Source organism: Hermetia illucens, chromosome 6 (genome assembly GCF_905115235.1).
Source record: "Hermetia illucens chromosome 6, iHerIll2.2.curated.20191125, whole genome shotgun sequence".
Classification (NCBI taxonomy): Eukaryota; Metazoa; Arthropoda; class Insecta; order Diptera; family Stratiomyidae; genus Hermetia; species Hermetia illucens.
The window spans coordinates 70,290,355-70,313,099 of NC_051854.1; positions in this window are offsets into that span (position 1 = coordinate 70,290,355).

Consider the following 22,745-nt stretch of genomic DNA (forward strand, 5'->3'; position numbering starts at 1 on the left):
CTTTCCAAAAGCGCAGACTCACCTCCGCCATTGAGTGAGCTATAGTTCAATTTGTCACATGAATATAATAAACAAGGTCATAGAAAACATAATTCATTTTCGCGATGAATGTTTCCCAAACCGGTGGTTTGTTTTCATGGAGGTGCGATCGGCTACTGATGTTACTTCTACTGGAAAGAAAATTGAAGGAAAGGGGAGAGATGTGAATGCTCTCGCATACTGTGAGTAACAGCGTTCAACGTGGAGTTTCACAAGGGGTCCCCATTCATTTTTCTTTCATGGAATATAGCCATGTGGGGTATCAAATAAAAGGCCTCGTTTACTACTTTTAGAATCAGATATTAGTTTCAATATCGGTTGCAGAAGGGAGAGGTGCGAGGTCAGCAAGTGGTCAATTATTTCAATGACCCATTCGAAAAAACTACCCAACCGAAAAATGTGAAAAAATCATGGTGGTGCACATGATATCGAGACCTCAAAATACTCCCGCTATAATATCTGCTCAAAAAAACTTAATAAGTAACAATATATTATTATATTTTGAAAATTGCACCAATGTCGACTTTAGTAGGAATCATCACACTGGAAAGTTTGGTGGAAATCCTACTATTTCTAACGAATTTGCTTCTTTTGCGTTAAATTATTACTCCCACGAGGTAAAATGTCAGTACCACATTGAATCGAATATATGATATATTCAACGTTTATTTACTATGTAAATGGAACCATCGTGTATCCAAATATTCTTATATAAATATTCAACAAAACCTTTTTTCGGATGCCCAAGCTTGAACTGCAGGTAGTATCTGTGAAAATGGAGATATTGTCAAAGGATGCTTCCTCCTTGATAACGTCAAAGGTTTGTTAAAAGAGGTTGTTTATTCCCTGGTAATTTATTAGTTTTATAGGGATGGTTTGCTGACATGCTTCTTGAGTGGCTTCTGTGTACTTTTGTGCAATGGAGTCAGGATTACAGGGAGTGGAGTTTTGGAACCTGTTGTCCCTGGGTTCATGGTTATATTGTATCACGAATTGTGCTGGGCGGCGGAATGTGCATATGAAAAATTCATGCTTAGGTTGTAGTTTTGTTTCGGAAAGATGGAGAAAGTTGGCTTTGTTGGTGGATTGGAAGTCGGAGAAAACAGAGTATTGCATGTGAATCGGATATTTGAGAGGTAAAAGTGTTAAAAAGGGTCAGGATCTCATTGTCCAAGTCGAAGTTAGCCTGGGGACAAGCAGCCTTCCTCGCGATGGAGAGAGTGTATGGGAATGACGGTTGGAGTGGTTTGAACTTCGGTGAGTTTGGGTTAAGGAGTCGATTTGGAGGGACGGGTGCGGCTTGGTTTGACACTGAGGAGGGGGGACTGAGAAAATATTGGCCAGGTACAGCAACCCTCCGCACGAGGTTTCTACTTCGGAATTTATGTAGATGGGGTTTTCCTTCTACTACTGTTTAACATGACTGTAGAGTAGGTTGCCGTTGAAGGTTTCATTCGCTGGTGATTGTGGCACTGTATAATTTCATAAGACAGAATTGGTTCAAATGTCAATATGAAATGAAACCTCGCCTTTGCCTTAAAGCGTTATAAATGCTGAAATTTTCGTTGAACGCAAGGAAGCGGTGGAGGAGTGTGTTGTTACGTGTGGATGTATTCGTCTCGTAAGGGAGGAAACTTATGGCGTTGGTTACGACTAATGGATGGAGGAACCTTTTCATCATTGGAAAGGAGTCATTTTGTTTAAGCAGAAGCTGTTCGAATTTTCCGGAATAGTTCGTTTTGTATGGGTGGGTTCTTTACAATGGCAATACAGTGACAGTAAGGGGAGTTCTCCATTTCCAATTTCCATTCTAAATTGAAAACTCCGGTGCAAATCTAAACCCTCAGAATCTCCTCCACTTTATTTATGTGGACAAACCCATTCATAAAGGAGCCACTCAAGAAGGGTGACAGCGACGTTACCACGTTTCTGGCTTTTTTATAAAATTGCCCTCTAAAAATTATGTAGCTCTCCGTCAGGGATATCCCAATAAGTTTTATGGACACACCGATTTCCCATTTCCGCGCCAAGGATATGGGCATTTTCATTAGTAATATCCCCAGATAAAGAAGCACCTCCTTCGCGAGAAACAACAATTCCGCGTGGAACACCCTAACCGTTCAACCAGTGAAATAAACTCCACTTTCACTGCTTCCCGACGGAGTCCTCCCACTTCTAATAGAAGACAGAGCTAAAAGGTCTTTCCTTAAATGAAAGACCGTCTTTTTCTTGGTTATTTTATTATTTTTTATTTGTTTTGGCGTCTTTACCAAGTAGTTGAGTTTTTAGGCCAGGAAGACCTTCTGGTTCTTCTCTACGCTGCCAGTAAGTCAGTTCCACATAAAATAGGTAAAACCCGTATTTCCACCCGAGAGAATTATGTTTTTGGGTTATTGTCACATTATTCATTATCAACAAATGGAATCCGGTTTACACGTCTTAGTTTTGCGCGAAGGTCTACCAAATCGATATCCCTAAAAGCTGCCCGGCATCTTCAGACCGGGTCTACCATGTGTTCTCTTCCTACATTGGATATTGACTTTACAGACCTCCCGCACTGAATTATCTTCCTTTATAAGAATTAAGCAATATCGGAACTTATTAAGGCAGATTTTATCCACAAGTCGTGACATCGCTCGTTATATAGGCAACGGAATCATTCATTCTCCTGTAGGGGGGCCAAAAATAATTTTTCTTGCTATGAATCCAAACCTTCGAACAATACATGAAGACTGACAAGATCATAGTCTTGTACAGTAGGAGCATTAATCCTATGGCGAGACGGAACATGTTTTGCAAGCAACGGTGCGCGGAGGTCATCATCAAAGCTGTTATCAGTAGCGACCCTAGATAGGCAAAATTATCTAGCATTCAAAGTTGTATTTTCCTACCTTTGTTGTTCTCATTGAGTCAGTACCATTTGATGACGTTCGTTTTGTGGTTTTTCGTGCTGAGATTACCACCGTGTATTTTGCATTACTTTCGTTAATGTGCAGCGTAAAGCCTGTCAACCACGTTCAGTTCGGCATGCCAGTTAGGCTCTAAGAGCCCGAAATGCACCCAGCCACCAGTTGGACTGAAAGAACCATCCACGTATCGGCAAGCACCGAAAAGGTAGAGCAAATGATGGGACGCATAACGAGAGCATGCGACGCTGCTATGCCGAGGCACGGGTCCTCGCAAAAAAGTGCTGAAACTTTTGGTGGAATGAAGAGATCGTGCAGTTGCGGGATGCAAGTTTTCGAGTTAGAAGAATCTGCCAACGGTCTAGAGGAAGACCAGATTTCGACGAGAAATGGCAAGTACATGTGAATCGTCGAGGTATGCCTAAGCAAGCGAGACTGCTTCAAAGAACTTTGCTCACAGGCAGACCATAGTCCCTGGGGAACAGCATACAGTGTGGTTATGGAGAAGATGAGAGGGCGAACATCACAATTGACCTGCCCGCATCTTCCCGCCCGTCCCCCTAGATAAAGCGGAGCGTAAAAAACACAAACAAGCATTGGACGTGTACACCATACCAGCGGTAACTGAGGAGAAACTTGCGCAAATTTGACGAAGAATTGGTGATAACAAAGCACCCGGTGTAGATGCTGTTCCCAATAGAGCTCTTAAACTTGCTGTTAAGACTAGACCCGACTGATTTGTGAGCGTATTTAAAACATGCATGGTAGAAGGAGATTTCCCCGATCGGTGGAAGAGGCAAAAACTAGTTTTGCTCCGGAAGCCGAATAAGCATCCAGGATATCCATCATCATTCCGTCCGATTTGCCTCATCGACATGGTAGGAAAGATGCTCGAAAGCGCCATCTACAATAGACTGCTCCCTATCATTGAATATAAATATGGACTAATGAAGTGGACGATATGGATTTCGACAACCCAACTCAACTATCGATGCGGTAGACGTTGTTTTTAAGCTAGCTAAAGACAGACGCGACGTCGTCGAATAAATGCTACGCTGTGGTGACGTTGTACGCCAAAAATGCATTCAATTCCGTTATTTGGGAGTAGATTAAAAGCTCTCTGGCTAAAACGGGTGTCCCTAGTTATTTGACTTAGCATCTTGAAAGTTACCTCTCGGAGAGAACACGATACGGATGAGAGATGAGTACACCGTCACTGCAGGAGTACTACAGGGCTTAGTGTTGGGACCTCTCCTGTGGAACGTGATGTGCAATGGGTCCTTGTCGTCTCCGTGCTAAAGGAGACCACGATAACCTGAAGACGTTGAAGTGTACGCTAACGAGCCTATTAGCGCCATAAAAGCGTGGCTGGAGATTGCTCAACTTGACCTTGAGGAATAAAAGACGGAGGCGGTCTAGATTACCAACCGTAGGAAGAGAAATACGGTTAATATTCATATTGGTGGTCACATCATCACTTCGAAACCGGTTATCGAATACCTGGGAGTGATGATTGACGCTAAAATCAATTTCGAGAGACACCTGGACAATGCCTGTGAGAACGCGGCAAATACCAACGTATCCTTATCACGGATGATGCCTAACATTGGAGGCCCAAAATACAGTCGCAGATTACTTGTGGCTAGAGTGGTCCGCTTCGCACTATTATACGCGACACCAGTTTCGGAGGAAGCACTAACGTGTGAGAGTAATCGGAGGAGGGTAAATTTGACTTACCGCTTAGTGTTCTTAAGTTTGTGCAGCGCCTTCAGAACAATATCTTTCGACGCAGCGTGTGTTATTGCGGGAATTACTCCGATAGACATTCTGGCAAGTGAGACACGCTGCCTGTATGAGAAATGCAAAAAGAATCCACCTGAAAAGGATGCAGAATACCGAAATACGGCAAGGCGAGAGTCGCTAGAACAGTAGCAGCAACGGTGGAATGATTCGCAGAGGGGTCGCTGAACCCACACGTTGATTCCCCGTATTGAGGAGTGGTTCTAGCGACGATACGGCGACCATCAGACGAAATTCCTGTCAGGGTATGAAGGTTACAGGAATTATCTACATCAATTCAAGCTGGATGATTCTCCCTTTTGTCTTGAATACCTGAGCACCCAAAATATAATATACTATAGTATACAATTGTTACCTTTATTTGATCAGTCCTAGGTACCATTGGCCATATTTTTTAAAGATGCTTCCGTCGAATAGTTCCAGAGAACAGCTCCTTGAGGTAATTGGTTTTTTTCCCCCAAAGAGGAGCAACTTTGTAACCAATGTCAGTGTTCTCCTCGAGACCTTCCATTTGATACCCCACATAGCTTTATTCGATTAAAAAAAAATTTGTTCCGCCACTTACATATGGAGACTCCTTGTTAATTTTAACGTGCAGCAATGTAATACACCGCATGTATGAGGGTTCAGAGTTCCGACAGCTCTGCTAAATTTCGTGTGGATAGGTGCAACGATTTCTGAAAAAAGTGGGTGTCACAGACTGACAGACGGACAGGCAGAGGGACAGACAGAGGGACGGGCAGACAGTTTTTTTGTTTTCAACAAAACCTTAAAAAGCCTCAATTTCAAACTAGTAGAAACAATCCAATTCACAAATGACCGTGACACAATTCATTTCAGTTTGTAAAAACCTTTCCAGCGGTAGTTCGAACCCTTAAAATTACAATAGTGAACGTAGCTCTTATGAGATTCGTTTGAAGATAAACATCTGATCAATTTGGTAGATTTAGCATCAAATCCTAGAAACAAAAGCAAACGAATTGAATAGGCAACTGGGTAAATAGTCCTACTTTGATTACCGTAGTTTTCAATATACATTTTTACTTGTTCAGTGAATTCTCGCTCACAATGAGCTATTTTTAGTTGAGCTCCTTTGAAGCTTTACGAAATTTAATTTGGAATTCAGTCAGTTCCGATTCTGTGTAGACATTTTTCTATGCATTTGAAAAAAGCTTCTAAATGGATGACTACTAAAGTAAAACCAACTTAAATAACAAAGTAAATTCATTTACTTTCAGGGATTAATGAATACTAACCAAATGGAGATTTACTTTCGTCAAGGCAGATGCATTCTAATGCTTTAAAAATAATTGTGTAAATCAATTGCTTTCATGTATATATGTACATAAACCGTGAAGTATCTTTTTACGTTTGCTTCCGGAGATATTCTCTAAGAGCCACAGTAAAATTCGTAGAACCTTTATTCCTGATGCTCTCATGTATTAGATGTACCGGAAAGTTCTGTCCGTTTTTATACAAAAACCAAATAATAAATTTTTTTGAACGTATGACTTCTTGCCGGCAAAGTTTTCCCCTGGGGCGCTTGTCTGACACTTTTTTCGTTTTTGGATTCCTTGGTCGGTAAAAAAAAACATGTAACAACAAAAGCAAGTGGTATTCGGGGTATGCTACGTCCGGATGGTATAGGGGATGCGGCAGAATTTCACAGCCTAGCTCCGCCAGTTTCTGACGAGTCCCTAAACTAGCATCTGGCCTGGCATTTCTATTGAACATAGCTGGCGTCTGTTCTTTCCGAATTTTGCTTTTCGCCGAGCTTCAGCAATTCGTAATTTTCTTATTCCAGCTTAAGTTCGGCTTAGAGGAGAAGGGGCAGGTTTCTCGGGTGACAGGTAATCCACTTTTCATCCCCACTTATAACCATTCTAAGAGAGGGTAAATTTTGTACCGTGCAAGGCTCGATCATTAAAATTTTTCCCACTAACTTTATGGGGCACCCATCTTGAATATTTCCACACCAATCTTAATTTGCATATATGGTTCCAAATGATTTGTTGAGTTCAATTGAGCCTTTTTTGCGATCTCTGGTGTTGTTAAAAAAATTTCCCTTTAACACCATCATCATCAACGGTGCAACAACCAATATCCGGTCTAGGCCTGTCTGGCTGTCCGGCGTGCTGACCTATGCCATCGCCATCCTCATACGGATTAAGTGACCCACCCACAGTAAACTATTTAGCCGGATTTTATCCACAACCTGAGGGTCATTGCATCGTTCATAGATTTCGTCGTTATATAGGCTACTAGGAATCGTCCCTCCTCATGTAGGCGGCCAAAAATTCTTCGGAGGATTCTTCTCTCGAACGCAGCCTAGAATTCGCAATTTTTCTTGCTAAGAACCCGAGTCTTCGCGGAATACATGAGGACTGGCAAGATAATTGTCTTGTACAGTAAGAGCTTTGGTCCTATGGCGAGACGTTTTGACGGGAACAGTTTTTGTAAGCTGAAATAGGCTCGGCTGGCTGCCCTGCGCAGCAACCGTGCGCAGATTTCATCATCGTAGCTGTTATCGGTTGTGATTTTTGACTCTTGATAGCACAACAGGATCTTCAAAATACCGTCAGCAATCAAAGACGGTGCCCAGAGCGTGGCTTATACAAAAGGCTTTGTGTAAAACAAAACCTTATTAAAATCGGTTTATTTTTACTTTTACTTACTTTTACTTTTTTTTCCAAAGGTGCAAATCTTCCAAAGACATTGGTACACATGTTCCAGCGTGTGGGGTTTTTACCCACCAAGACCACCCTCTACCTCCTGTCCTTTTCCGCAAGGAACCATCACAAAGTGTTCCGTCGTGGGTTATACATAGCTCTAGCCTCCTCCTTCACCCATCGATTGCATTCGCATCTGCGCCTTTCTGACTTCTTCTGCTTCTCTTAATCTGCACTGAATCCTCCCTACCATATCATTCATTCTAGCTCCCCTGGCATGCAAGCATTTTTCCGATTATATTTTCCGGTGCTAGTGTTTCAACCAATGTTTCCTCTAGACTCTTCCTTTCCTCAGCGAATCTAGGACAATGGAAGAAAACATGCGCGGGCCCTCCGGAATACCGTTGCAATTGGTGGTTGGTTGGGTGAGCTGTCCAGCTTAAACTTATAGAGGCATTTACGATAACCGCCATGTCCCATGAGAAACTGCACCAACCTGACGTTCTCCTCATTTTTGAACGAGTAGACTTCCAACCGCTTAACTTGCTCTTCAGATCAAAGACTATTGTCTAGTGATCACTATGGGTGTACTGTTCACTGACGTTGCAGGACATATTGCGAGCTAGTGATGGACTAACAAAAGTCAGACCCACAGCCGAACCGGACCCCCTTTCCGGTAAGTATTAACCTGACCATCGTTAGCCAATATGATACTTAACTGCGCGAAAGCCTCTAAGACGACAAACTAGCCATCCAATACGGAACTTCCCGACCTCCAGCAGCTTGCACACTGCTTCTGCTGGCAGCCGGATGATCGCCGTCTGTATACCTCCATACACCGTACAATCAATGCCTCCTGTAAGTCATGCAGCTTGAACTGCTCCGCTAAGGCAGTGCAGATTGCTGCCTTAGAAGTGACCTCGTCTAAGTCCTTGCACTGTATAGCGATCTCATTCGCGCATAGCAGCAATTTGCCCAAGTAAATTTTTGACTTTGCTGTGGAAGCCGGCTTTGCTCTTTTCAGAGCGTTTCAGTTCCAGGACAAGATTTCCATTTAGGTTCCCCCGTATTCTGCTTACATCCCCCCGCCCCAAGACTTTGAGGTCAGGATCAGCTTTCACTCTTCCTAGTATGTCTACCCGTGCGTGAAACGATGATTGCTTCTGGATGGATATTCATTCTCTTCTTCTTCTTTTTTGGCTTCTTTGGTCCAACCTTAGTCCAACCATTGTGTAACTTTTGAGACATCGGCTCCCTTGGTGTTTTAGGTACTATTTCCCCGCCTCCCGAGATTTTAGGCTCCTACTTCAAAGCAGGTGGTACGCCTTTTTGTTGTTTGGAAACCTGCTAGTGACCTGGATATTCGCCTCTTTTTCCTCTGCCTATACGGTTGGGTGTCATTTGCGTCGACTATGTCACCGTCGATGTAGAAATTTTTAGAGATCTCCTTGAAATCTTTCTCATCTTCCCGCGATTTGATGTATAGAACCCTAATGACTCTCACCATATACTTGATTGCTTGGTGTACGATGTGCTTATCTTTGATGAATTCTGATAACTCAACAATTTTCGCTCTAAGCAAAATGAAGGATAACTTTTCTAGGTCGGACTTCTGTCCAAAGCCTCCATTCTTGTTTCCGGGTCTAGGAGATTTCTGTGGCCCAGGTCATTTTCCGCCTTGGATAATGGGGAAATCTCATAATCGTTAAGCTTCTCCTAAATGGATCCGGCTCTCGATACTGATTTGCCTCCACTAATTCTTCACACTCGGATGTGGTTGGTGTCATCGCGGCTTTTAAAAATCAACGTCGCCCCTTGGGCACATCTTTCTGCGGTTTGCTATGGGTGTTCTAGGGAGCGATGTGCTCGGTTTAAACGCATGCTTGTCTAAGCTGCTTGTAGCATTAGATGCCACGGTGGCTAAGCTGTCCACCACCGAGGCATTGCAGTCGAGGGATATCGACGATCGGGAGCCCGCTTGCCCACGCCCAAAAGCCGCCGGTACTGCGGTTCCGGGTCCCTGCACCGTAAGTTTATACACTTTCTCTTCTTCCATATTGTTTTATTATTCTGGATAACCTTCCCATAGCCATTTTTATGCACGGGTGGGCGTTTTTCTCTCACCTACCCAACCTGGGCACGCACACCTTTGAATACAAGTCCATATTCATACGCATCCACCGAGCATTCCCTTCTCCCTCGAAGGGACACGCCTGATGTTAGACCCGGTAGCTCCTCACAGGACTGTCTGTCTACCCGTCCGTTTTTTGCCTGTCTGCCTGTCAAACGGATTTTTCTCGGAGGCGGTTATAACGATTGACAACAAACTTAATAAAAAGGACGAAACTGCGAACGCTGCCACCAAACAAAACCTGCAACTGCTGTAATTGAAAAGGCAAGTTCTAAGTATGACATTGGAATAGTGCAGGCTTAAGAACTCTGAGTGTACAAAATGCAGATTCGCGGTTTCCTCTTATAAAAAAAGCGTTTGCAACATTTTCCGAAGAGACCTAAGATACATATGTGTTTCAGAGTTTCTAATAGGAAACCTCGTGTCCAAGCCTCACCCAAAGCCAGAGAAAGAACTTAAGGAGCAGTCATGGCATCAGGATACTTCCCAATAGTCGACACCTAGATGCCATTAGAATAAGTCGTAAGAATGGTGAAGTTCTGCGAGAGGAAGGCACTTACACTTCTTCCAAGTTGCGTTGGCAACGCCCACCTTGAGGTCTAGGCAGCGACATTAAACGAAGAGGTGGATACCTTCTGGAATTCATCCGCAGTAATAAGTACAGTAAATACATAACGTAGAGAATACGCTAACTTTCGCGACTAACGCCAAGCAAGAGATACTTGACATAACTCTAGGAAACACTCCTATGAGCGGCTTGGTCAAGAATTGGACGGTGTCGGATGAACCTTCTATGTCGAATCTAAGAACAATCAGATTCAACACTGAAAGCAACTCAAAAATAAATAGGATAATAATAATCTTAAACAAGACTGCTTAGTGATAACATGGGTCATCTTCAGCTGAGCAGTGACATCTACAGAGGAATGGAGTTAGAAACAGCGGTGGAAGGTCTCAACGAAGTCATCATTGGCGCACATGAGGCCAGCTGTCCGGCTTAAACAGTCAAGTCATCCCTAATGGAAGAGGAACCTACCCAGAATGGGAGGAAAACTCTTGAACCGAGGAATGCTGAGGTACAAAAGAGCACTGACGACGTATACCAACACGATCAGAGAAGCAAAACGAGGTCGCTTCAGGGAATTCTGTCAAGGAATATAAATGCTTTTTCCCTTCATCATTGCTAACAAATGGTTCCCAAAATATCGGTATTTGCAACCATAATAAAAATCAGTAAGGAATAGAGTCTTAATAATAATAATAATAATCGTTGGCGCAACAATCCATATTGGATCAGGGCCTTGAAGTGTGTTAGAGCACTTCATTCAAGACCGTAACGGTACACTACAGTGAACTGTAGGAGGCAACGTGGTCAGCATTGCGCTCGCCCGAGATTATTACCCTGATTTGACTCAGGTACTCATTCACAGCTGAGTCGACTGGCATCCGACGTCAAGTCACGATACAAATCCCACTGCCACCAGCGAGATTTGAACCGCGGCCTTCCGTATGACAACCCAGTGCTCTAACCACTGAGCTATTCGGACAGTCTTAATAATTTAAAATAATAATTTAATACTAATTTAATCGCTAGAAACACCGCGAAATTACACTTAGATGAGCCAGAGAAGCATCCAGGCTTTATAAAGCTATAGCCAAAGACAAGGCATATCTTCTGTCTGTCTGAAGAAATAAGATGGCATTTATCGAAAATCGAGAGAACAGGGTAGATCTATTTCTCACAAGTCATCTCGCGGTGTCCTATCATACAGCGGAAGGCAATAGCATTTTGCCTGAAACTCTAACAACGGGCAGAAGGGGAAAAAGATAAATTGAAAACTAGCGAAAGATGTGTGTTCGAAAGAGAGTAAGATGGGCAGTAGGAACCTTTAGAAAACTGTAATCATTCGGAGGAGGTGACATTTTCCCAGCACTACTCTAGAGAGGCCTAGAAATCATTCCAGGATCTCTCTTCCGAAAGCAGGTGAAAAGCATCCTTTTCACCCTTAATATTTCAGACCAGTCTGTCTGATATCGTTCGCACTTAAAACGATAAAGAAGGTCATCGACGGCTATGTTAGAACTAACTTTCTAATGCGTAATCCCCTACATTCATATATCAACTTACAGGGCAGGACGCTCAACCGAAACTACCGTACGTATCAGCTGACGGATGTATTACCGGATGTCATAGAAATGAAGGATATCGAAGGAGCATTTATAATACATTGCGCACAGAAATTTAAGATGCCCTAATACGCAAGGGAGTGGGAACCTCATTTATCCGTCATTATTGTGGAGTATGGTTGATTGTGAACTCCTAGGAGAGCTAACACTGGAATATAGGTCCAAAGTTACGCTGATCATATTGCTTTTACCACTGGATCAAATATAAGGACACCCAATGTGACTGAATCCAAACCGGAATGCGGATCACTAGTAAGTTGTGTATCAAGACGAGACTGTGCATAAATGCAGCTAAGACCATTATAGTACTATTCACTAAGAAGTGCAAGCTTGATCATATATGATGCAGCGGCTACAAAGGCACATGAGTAAACCAGGTAAACTCCAAACTGATATGGGAATGAATTGAATACATCTGATTTCCAAAATAAGGTCTAGATACCCTGGGGTCCAGGCTATATTGATGTAAAATTCAATTAGGCTATGAATGAGCTGAACAGGAAAGGAGCAAAGACGCCATTATACGGACCAGAACCCTTCTGGGAAACAGGAAAACAGGGTTGGTGATTATGAAATTGAAGAATGAAGAGGAACGGTTGATGGAGCTATCTCGAACTATCTCCAACTTATCAGAAATGGAGCCATCCAACTCCGCTTGCAAAACTGCTTAGACCTCAGTCGGTCAATTCTAGTTTACAAACGTTTGTTGATATGTCGATCACAAAGAACACCATTTATGGAATGCAAATTCATCTAGGTTTCTTATTTATTTATTTAACGGACAACAAACAGAGTAAACTTCAATTACTCATTGTCCTTAGGAGGACGAGAAAACAACAATCTTGCCCTATGCTTAAAACTACTTAAAGTAAAGAAGTTAAAAGGACCCAGCTGTTGTGCGTTGTAATTTCGGCAAAGCCTAGGAAACGGGGAATGGAAGTAGACTTCGAGCATTTTGCAAATGTTTGTTATAAGACGTAGGGCGGCAGCTGATGTCGTTGGCGGCGGAGCAGTTCATCAGACCCGTTTAAAAAATGTGCATAAACCCAGATAAGATCCACGCTGTTACAGGAAGGGGAGGTTCAAAATGCGGAGGCGGGAGGGGTGGCCCACTCGAAGGAAGCCGTTCTTAAAAAGGAGAGAACGGGTGAATTTACGTTGCACATTTTCAAGGCATGGGTGTCCCATGTAACACCGTCCATAGGAAGCAGAAAGAGGAGTGATGAGAGGGGGCTTCCTTGATTAACACCGACAGAGGCACGGAGCAGTTTGGATATACCTGCCACACTTTTCACTTTTCTTTTCGGATCGTTGTAGAGCAATTTAATCCAACGCTGAGTTCTTCTGGCATTACGGGTAGTCGTGGAGCATACTAGATGACTCTATGTCGCACTGAGTTAAATGCCTACTCTAGATCTAGAAATGGAAGGAGAGCTGGGCAGCATGTATTGCGTCAGTAGGTCCACGGTTGTGAATGTGTTCAAAATTCTTCATGGTATGGGACTGCAATGTTGGTCTTCCTTTTTTTTTTCCTCATTGGAACTGTGGTGCTTTCTCGCCAACCAGATGATATTTTTTTTGCTCAAAAAAGGAAAAGCTTCAGACGGAGAAGGATGAAGGCGAGCCTCCCGCGCCTAACAACGGGACAAATTGTACCAACTGGTCCTCCAGGTTGGGAGTTGGGTAGGGCTGACAACCATACACGAAAAACAACTTGTTACGAAGCCACAACAGGAGCCTCGGACTGGACGGATTACATAGCGACGAACCCGGCAACGAAAACGGATTAACGAATTGCGCATTGAAGTTGCTGAGCAGCTATCCGATACCCTGTCCCAATATAGGGCTGATGTGGCAGCTTTACAGGAGATGCGTTGGACAAGGACCCGTTTCCTGGGGAAGAGCCGCTACACCATATATTATAGTCGCCATCCAGTAAACCATGTGCTTGGAGTAGGTTTTTTAGTCAGCCAAAAAATAAAACCTGCTGTTATCGACTTTGAAAACATAAGCAAATGGCTATGCACTCTGCGCTTGCGAGACAAGTTTAGAAATATACGCCTCATTAACGTTCACGCTCCTATAGAGGAGACTGCAGAGTTGGAGAAGGATACTCTCTACAAGGCAGTTGGACGAACACTCGAAGCCCGTCCCAGATAAGATATCAAAATCATACTTCGGGATTTTAACAGCCAAGTAGGGAAGGAGCCCGTATTCAGACGATACGTTGGCTCCAATAGCTTACACGGAAAAACAAATGATAACGGACTGCGGATTATTCAATTAGCAGTGTCATACGAAATGGTTGTTGGAAGTACCTGGTTTGCGCGGAAAGCGGTCCACAAACATACATGGGCCTCCCCAAATGGGACCACTTTCAACCAAATTCACCACGTGTTGATTGAACGCCACTACTTCTCACTATCTCGTTGGCCTGGTGCTCCGAGCTCGAATAACAACACCACCCAAAATCCCCTCTGACAATCAGGTGAGAGTTAACACTAAAGCCATCCACAACACAGCCCTCCGCGACACCTATGAGAGGAAAATGGATGCCGTAATAACCGCAGTCAACAGAGGACCTGGAGATGAAGCATCAACAAATGATCTTAATAACCACTTGAAGGACGTTATCATTGATACGGCCACAGGCATGCTCGGCCTCAGTCGCAAAAGGAGTCGGAATGGCTGGTTTGACGATGAATGTAAGCTAGCAACGGAACGGAAGAATGCCGCATACCGAGCAATGCTGTACTCTCAAAGGACGCGGCCACGCGCAGAGACTTATCGCAAACTCCATCGAGCGGAGAAGCGACTTCACAGACGGGCAAAGTAAGCTGAGGGAACCAATAGGTCTGTGAACTCGAAAAGTACAGGGAGCAACCTCACCAGGCGCGCAGATTGTACCTACAAATCAGCGGGTGAAGCCTTACACACCTCGATGCTCATCCTATCGAGAGAAAAAGGGAAATCTGATTTCCGACAGAATGGTCATATTGGAGCGATGGGTTGAGTACTTTGATAAACTACTGAACAACCAGAACATCGGCGAGTTGGAGGTCCAGCCAACTGAAGACGACGGACAAATGCTGTCACCACCAAGTGTAGGAGAAACAGTCCGTGCAATTCATCGGCTTTAAAATCATAAGTCGCTAGGAGCCGATGGAATTACAGCAGAATTGGTTAAATATGAGGCGACCAATTACACCAAGTGGTTCATCAATTTGTGCTCAAAGTGTGGGGCAGTGAACTAATACCTCACGACTGGCAAAGAGGCATTATCTGTCTCAAACATAAAAAGGGTGATATCACACAGTGCAGCAATTACAGAGGTATCACGTTGCTGAGTACCGTCTATAAGATATTCTGCTCTATCTTGCTGAGCCGGATAGCCCCGAACGTCCAGAATATCATTGGCCCATACCAAAGAGGATTCACTCCCGACAAATCAGCAGCAGAGCAGATTTTCTCTGTGTGGCAAGCGATGGAAAAACTGTTGAAATATCGACATCAGTTGCACCATCTTTTCATCGACTTTAAAGTCGTTTATGATAGCATTTTTTTTTTTTTTGGGAGTAGGGCAGGTGAATGCGTTTACGCACAGAGTGTTGGACTCCCGCAACAGCACGCTGGCGGACTACCAACTAAACACCTCCCTGTCATCAGAGAACTAGCCTGGAACCGTTTGACACATTACTTCGGGCTAGCCCTCCCGCTTTCCCGGCTTTGGGAGCCTTCAAGTCAGGGAATTCCTTGCACTAACGGGACGGGAGGGGAGGAAGGGAGTTGTTGTTAGTTCAGGGAACCCCTTACCGTCCGATCCCTCTGCCGGTCCAGTTCAATGATAGCATAGCCAGGAATGTACACTGGTATGAGATAATTCAGCATAAACGAAATTGATAAGACTGACTAGGCTGACCCTGGCCAATATGCGAGGCGAGATAAAAGCAGCGGGATCACTCTGAAGACCATTCGACATCAACAACGCACTGGTCAAACAGGAAGAATAAAGATAGGAGGCTACAACTTTGTGACCGTTGATAATTCTTCCTAGCTAGGGTCGGAAATGTCAACCGATAATAGCTGCGACGTTGAAATCCGCGCACGGTTGTTGGCAGCCAAAAGAGGCTATTTCAGCTTACAAAAACTGATCTTACAAGTCCTGATGTATTCCGAGGAGGAAGAAAAATTGCGAACTTTTGGTCACGTTCCAGAGAAGAGCCCTCCGAATAATTTCTGGCCCTCTACATGAGGATGGACGACTCCGTAGTCCACATAACGACGAAATCTATGAGTAATACTATGACCTTCTCGTTGTGGGTAAAATCCGGCTCAGGAGGCTGCGGTGGGTGGGTCACTTAATCCGTATGGATGGGGATGATCCAGCCCAGAAAGTCTATAAAGGCAATGTCTATGTTCGAAAAAGAAGACGGGGCAGACTCTACCTGAGATGGAGAGATGGCGTAGGTCAAGACGCCAAACAGCTTTTAAGGATATCGAATTGGTGGACCTCAGCGCAAAACCGGGATATCTGGTGTTCCTTATTAATGCAGGCCTATATCGGATACCGGTTGTCGTGCCGTTGATGATGACGATGGTAAAATATCGGCGTCTGATGGGAATACAGTCAATTTCCATTTTACTACTCCTACTACAAAATGTAGGAAGCTGAGACGATCGTATGATGAACCATGTATTCATAACTACAAGGTCATGATTGTCTGCAAACTTGTTTACATGCTCGCCAACTTCATTACTTGCCTCTTCACCAGCATGACCATTAAGGCCGCTTGCAATGGTGATATAGTATCCGCAGGCACGTAACAGGTCTTCGCATCGAGAAGTTGCCAGAAAGTATCTTTCTCGTCATCAGATCGTCCTGTTTATAGTGCGTACACGGTGAAGAAGAAGAGGAACTGTGAGTTCGGCTGATATAATAATGGGCTTAACTGGCCGGTCATCAAATCGTTTGACTTCTTTAGTGGGATCACGGAAACCCTCTAAGATGACAGTGCCGATACCATATTGGGTGAGTTTGAAATTTTTAACCATTTTTACCGCATTCGCGTTCGATGTCGCAGCTTTTGACACCATACTATTGGTTTTCTTATAAAGCGGATATCGATTGATCCTTGCTCTTGCAATTTCGTCGGTCTTTCCAGTGAGGGTGTTAATATTCAATGTCCAGACACGGATTTGGTTTGCTTGGACTAATTTATTAACGTCATCACAGTGAGAATACTCATGGGCTCATGAGGAAGCTAGTGAGATTCGCGAACATTGTCTGGAAATTCTGTGGAGAGAATGATATATATTTTGGGACGAGTTCCAGCACTTGGTCAAGCAAGTTAATGCACTTGATATAATACGTAATACCAAATGCTACGCAGAAATACCTGGAAGTAGGAAACATCTCAAAGTCCCTATTGGTTATAAGATTATAAGATTGATCGACATGTTATAGTTAACATGAGCTGGTAGACTACAACCATTAATATAAAGGGTACAACAGTTCTTTTAAAAACCAGGGCAATTTTCCTCAATCTCATCCCATCATTATGATTTTTATTCCGTCTTCGTTTCAGTCCAAAGGCATGCATCTGGAAGGAAAACTTTTGCTCTAATGCACCCTTGGGTTCTCTTGTTAAAATGAATAATCACTACCCAAATACTTCAGCCCTTCGATCAAAAAAGCAATCCGATCCTTGTCAGAATGGTTGCCTAAAAATAGCGTCTGGTGTCGTTGTTACTGTTCGACTCTTATAATTTGAACGTTTCAGCACCGAGCTGAAGGCTACTTTTTGCATACTACTGTATTTTGCGGAAATGCGGTAATTTGATATTAAAATACTACTCTTTATCAACATCCCATAAAATCCTGGCAATAATTTTTCAATTTTCTCACAATAACCACAGGAGGGCTAATAAAAGGCGTTTGGGGTGGTAAAAAATAAATCGGGTCCCACGCCAGAAAGAGCTGCTAATGGTATGTACATAAACATTGCTAATAATAATAAAAGCAATAAAAAATAAAAATATATACTTGCGGCTCTTGCACACATTATTAATGAATCCCCAAGAATTAGGTTTCGCGTTTTATGTTTCTCGGTTTTCTTTTCTATTGCCATGACCAGGGTTTTATGGATTGGGTGGTGGATGCTCAAAATATTCAAGTGGGTACGTGTCGAAGTGTAAGAATGGGCCATTTAGGTTTTGTGTTAGGATCATAAAAATGTATTCTTGTAAGTATACGCATGATATATATGCACGTACAGAAATAGGATCCTCTAAATTTGAGCTATGCGAATGTGTATGCTGCCAGGAGTAACAAGCCGGAGGAATCGGAACGAAGGTATCGGTGATGAATGACGGACTTCATAAAGGTGTCCTCGGATTTGTGATTGATGCGAAAAGCATTCTCGCATGAAATATGTTACTTCTCAAGTAAATGAAAGAGCCTGGTCACCAAAACCGGCTGACTTTACATACTTTGCTCCTCTCTACCAAGAAGTATCGTCTTGCTCCAGGTTACTTGACGGAAGTTTGTGCCGCAATATCACAATGGATGACATCCTCGATGTCTGCAATCGATATGCCACAGCCAACTGTTTTATGCCTCATACCATTCCTATTGAACGAGACTAGAAGGTTTGCCTACAAACCCTCGAATAGGATACTAAATATTGGACTAAGCATGTAGTGTTCCGGTGTCGAATGTTTTCATTAACATCGTTCATCAAGACTATCCCTTCCACGGGAAGAGGTTGAATGAGGATGAATTGCCGACATAAAGAGTTGTAAACATAAAGTCCTTGACTTTGCCTTTACGTACGTCTTCCCTTTTAGGTTTATGATTCATTAATTTCCAAGTTTTATCGACTTGTGCTTAATTTTTGACACAACATTTGAAGAGGAGCTGCCTTTCATCCAACCAGGAGAATTACACATAAGAACTATGGAGTGAGGAGTCGAATGGGAGAACTTTTGAAGAGATAGAAAATATAGCAATCAACTTATATGGGTTGCGTTCTCTATTCAGGAGTTTATTCGATTCTATGGAGGTTGAATCAAGTTGAAAGGTTTACAGAATTTACGCTGAGGATTCTAATGAAAATGATGGTCAATTTAAGACCGTTAATAATTTCTTTTGGAATATGCTAGAACTAATTACTAGTTTCCGCCTCAGTGAACTGAAGAATGAGAGAAGCAATTGCAATGAGTTGAGATCAGAGAGTTTTGAAATTGACTTCTGAATTGCGAAAGGAGGAGGAATAGATACCTTCAGTCAGAATGGTTGTAGGACACCACAGCGGCCCAGGGTATAGGTGTCGAAGGTGCAGGACCTTTGCGGTCTTGAAGATTTTTTTTTTTGTTTTTTGGGAGTAGGGTAGGTGAATGCGTTTACGCACTCCCGCAACATCACGCTGTCGGACTTACAGGGAACAAGCCTGGAACCATTTGACACATTATTTCGGGCTAGCCCTCCCGATCTCCCGGCTTTGGGAGCCTTCAAGTCAGGAAATTCCTTTCTCCAACAGGAGGGGAGGAAGGGAGTTGTTATTTCCGTTCGATCCCTCCGCCGGTCGAGTTCAATCTTCTTCGGAATAAGAAGAGCCCGAATATAATGCGCAATACGATTCCAGCTGCCAGCCCCTGGTGTCTGCATAAGGCTACTGACAAAAGCCGCCCCACCTCTCGCAAGAGAAATAGTTTGTTCAGCATCGTCCGCCACTCTATTGCAGAACACACAATCAGGAGATCACGCCTTCCCGATCTTGTGCAGGTAAGACTGAAAACCTCCATGCCCACTTAGAAGTTGTAGAAGTTGGGTAAGGAAGTAATCAATCTCACCGTGCGTTCTTCTCGATGAACCGCGCAGTCCATCTGCCGCTTGGCTCATTTTGCCAAGAAAGTTGCCACTGGGTCAAGGTGCGTTGACGTTCTTCACGGGCGACCACCTCTCTTAAGTTCTCGTCCTTACGGCGGTAGATAGCTTTGTGCTCCTTGGCAAGGAGGGAAACAGGAATCACTCCCGCGATCACCATCACAGCCGCTTTGGAGACTTTGCGATAAGCAGACGCTACTCGCAAAGGTCGCCGCCTCTGCACTTGAGCAAGCCGTTTACGATGCACCTCCTTTTCAAGGGCCTTACCCCATACCTCCGCGCCATAGAGCAGAGCCGACTGCGTTGCTCCCATAAGGAGACGTCGCCATTAGCCGACTCAAAGCTGCGACTCTAGCTGAAGCCCTGTCCGCTACTGCTTTGATTTGCTCGAGTTCGGGCTTTAAACCAAGGTATTTAACCACCTTGATCCAACATGGATTGTTGCGCCAACGATTATTATTATTATTTAACCACTAATTTTAACTCTAGAGTCAACTCGCCGATCGATATGGGACGCAGGGTCGAGATTCTCCTTCTGGTCAAGATGACTACTTCGGTTTTTCCAACGCAAGGCTGAAACCGTGAGCAGTCATTCATCCGCTTAGCCGTCGCATCAATATGCCAAGTCTGCTTTGTGCCTGTTCAACAGTGCGTCTGACAACAAGTGCCGCAACGTCGTCTGCATAACCGACCAGGCGCGACTCTTCGGGCATATGGAGTCTCAGCAGACTATCGCGGGAAGCGTTCCAGAGGTCCGGTTCCAGGCAGTCTTGAAGATTAACCACTCAGGAAGCTATTACTATACTTGGCAATTAGGGCTAAAATAGAAAGCCAAAAATGAGGAGAGGGAGGAATTTAAAGTTCGGTACGAATAACCAGCAGGAGTCGTCTGACTTGGTGGCCGGGTTTGGCTCTGGTATTGGACAGTAGGCGTAGAAACCGCTAATCGTGAGGTGGTTCGACATTTCGGCGCCACGATGAACAGGAGCATTGCTCCACCTAATGCAGCTGTTCCGCTACAATCTGTAGCGATCACTTCAGCCAGTTCGCGTATGAGGTGGATGAAGTGGATTAAGGAAATGAACATCTTCACCATTCGTTCCTACTACGAAATAACGGCAGGGGCAAGTACAATATCTTACCGCCACTTGTTGCACCAGAGATTCATCGAGCGTTTCCCGCACGTGACTGTGCTGTGAGTCGCAGACCAGTACCGCTTTATTACTCGCAGCGACATAATCCCGACCATCGTTAGCGAACGTGTTTAACTGAACAAAGAGTGGAGGGGGCAAAAGCGGCGACATCAATAGCACTACCATCTTCTTCACTGTCAAGCTGGAGTCTCCGCTGAGGTTCGGAACGAATTCCAAAGAGCGAGTATAGAATTCTTGGAAATGGGTCCTTTGCATAGACCAGGTATTCCCAGGCTCTATGCATCTCCAGCAACTCCGAGAATTCTATCTAAAATCAGTGATGAAATTGCACCGCGACTGTGTGCTGATATGTCCATGCTGCAACTACAATCACTTGATTAGAAGATCCGCTTTCGTGTTATTAGTTTGAGTGAGCTAAGACACCCACCATGGAAAATTCGTCTTTAACGTCGGCTCGAATCACTAAGGCAAAAAATTGCTTGGCTCAATTAACTCAGCTCTGACAATGCCAGCAGACAGGTGAGAAAAATGGTTTACAGTAAGTATGCCAACTCTGAAATTCTGAGTATAGTATCTTAGAAACTTCCTGTCCTATCCAGTGCGACGGTATAGAGAAAGTGATTCCAGACGTGTTCAAAATGCAATGTACTTTAGGGGTTACCTGCCCAGCACGTTGAACATTCTGGGGGGATCACCGCTGAAGGCATTCGCCAAGCCACTACGCCTTCTATAAATTTTGCGGATGTTACCGATGAGGAGGTTCGATAAGCCATAAATAGCTCGAAGAACTGGGGACTAAGGTCTGAATCAAATGCAAAATTTTTGGTATACAAAATTTCCCAGCATGCACGGTCGGTTGGCATGTAGCATAAATCTGGTCACTAGTCGCCCGAAGGAATTTCCACCCTTCCTCACTGCGGGAATTACCTACCTTGTCTCTAAAAAGGACATGATGCAGGACCCCGCGGACACAAAACTAAAGGCCAAAGAAACCTTTCTGGTTGCTAAATCGATAATGCCAAGGCTTTTCACACCGCCCCGCATATCTAGTTAATCGATTTCCTACGTCTGTATTACATTGGTTCGAAACTAATAAAGCATTTGGCAATAATCATGGACGAATGGCATACCACCTTATCAGTGCATTCATTTGAGGGTAATAATACCTCAGAGCCTATCTGTATACGGAGGGCATCTTCAGGGGTGATTTGTCGAGCCCTCTTCGGGTGTGAATGGCGCTGAACCTCGTTTCATGGCTACTGAATAATGCAGGGCATTTGCGATCAAATATGGCCTACGTGCCAAACGTGAGCTGACACATTTGATGTACCTAGAAGACATTAAGTTGTGTCCTGGTACTGACGACCAACTTAGAAGTCTGCTACGAACGACATGTACAACGAAGATATTCGGAAGAAATTTGGATTAGACAGGTGTCGAATCCAAGCCATCTTCAAAGGTCATCACGAGCCGTATGCCGGAAGTAACATTTTCGAACTCCACATCCAAGCCACGAACGAGACAGACTTCTGAAAACATCTAGGAATTTTCCAAGGAACCCATGCTCAAGTTGGTGATCTGAAGGATGCTCTTGCGTCCAAATTGTTTCGATGTGTAGAACTGGTATTGAAACCGATCTTCCGGGGAAGAGTGAAATAAGCGCATTGAATGTATTCGCGATCTCTTCACTGGCTAATGCGTTTGGAATATTGTTGTGGACGAAAACTATCTTGAAAACGTCCAGCGGCGGATACGGATTACTATGTCCAAATTCCGAATGCATCGCCCAAACTCTGCCGTGGAGCGAAACCTACCTCGTCACATCGGAGTTAGGGCCGTGGTTGACGTGGTGCACAAGATCACCACCAAGTCGACTCACTGCGCACTTATTTTTGCAGCAAAGAGTGGACATATACCTTGATTGCGGCTGTTTGTAAGGTTAACTGTTAGTAGACTCCACTGGACTTAAAGGAT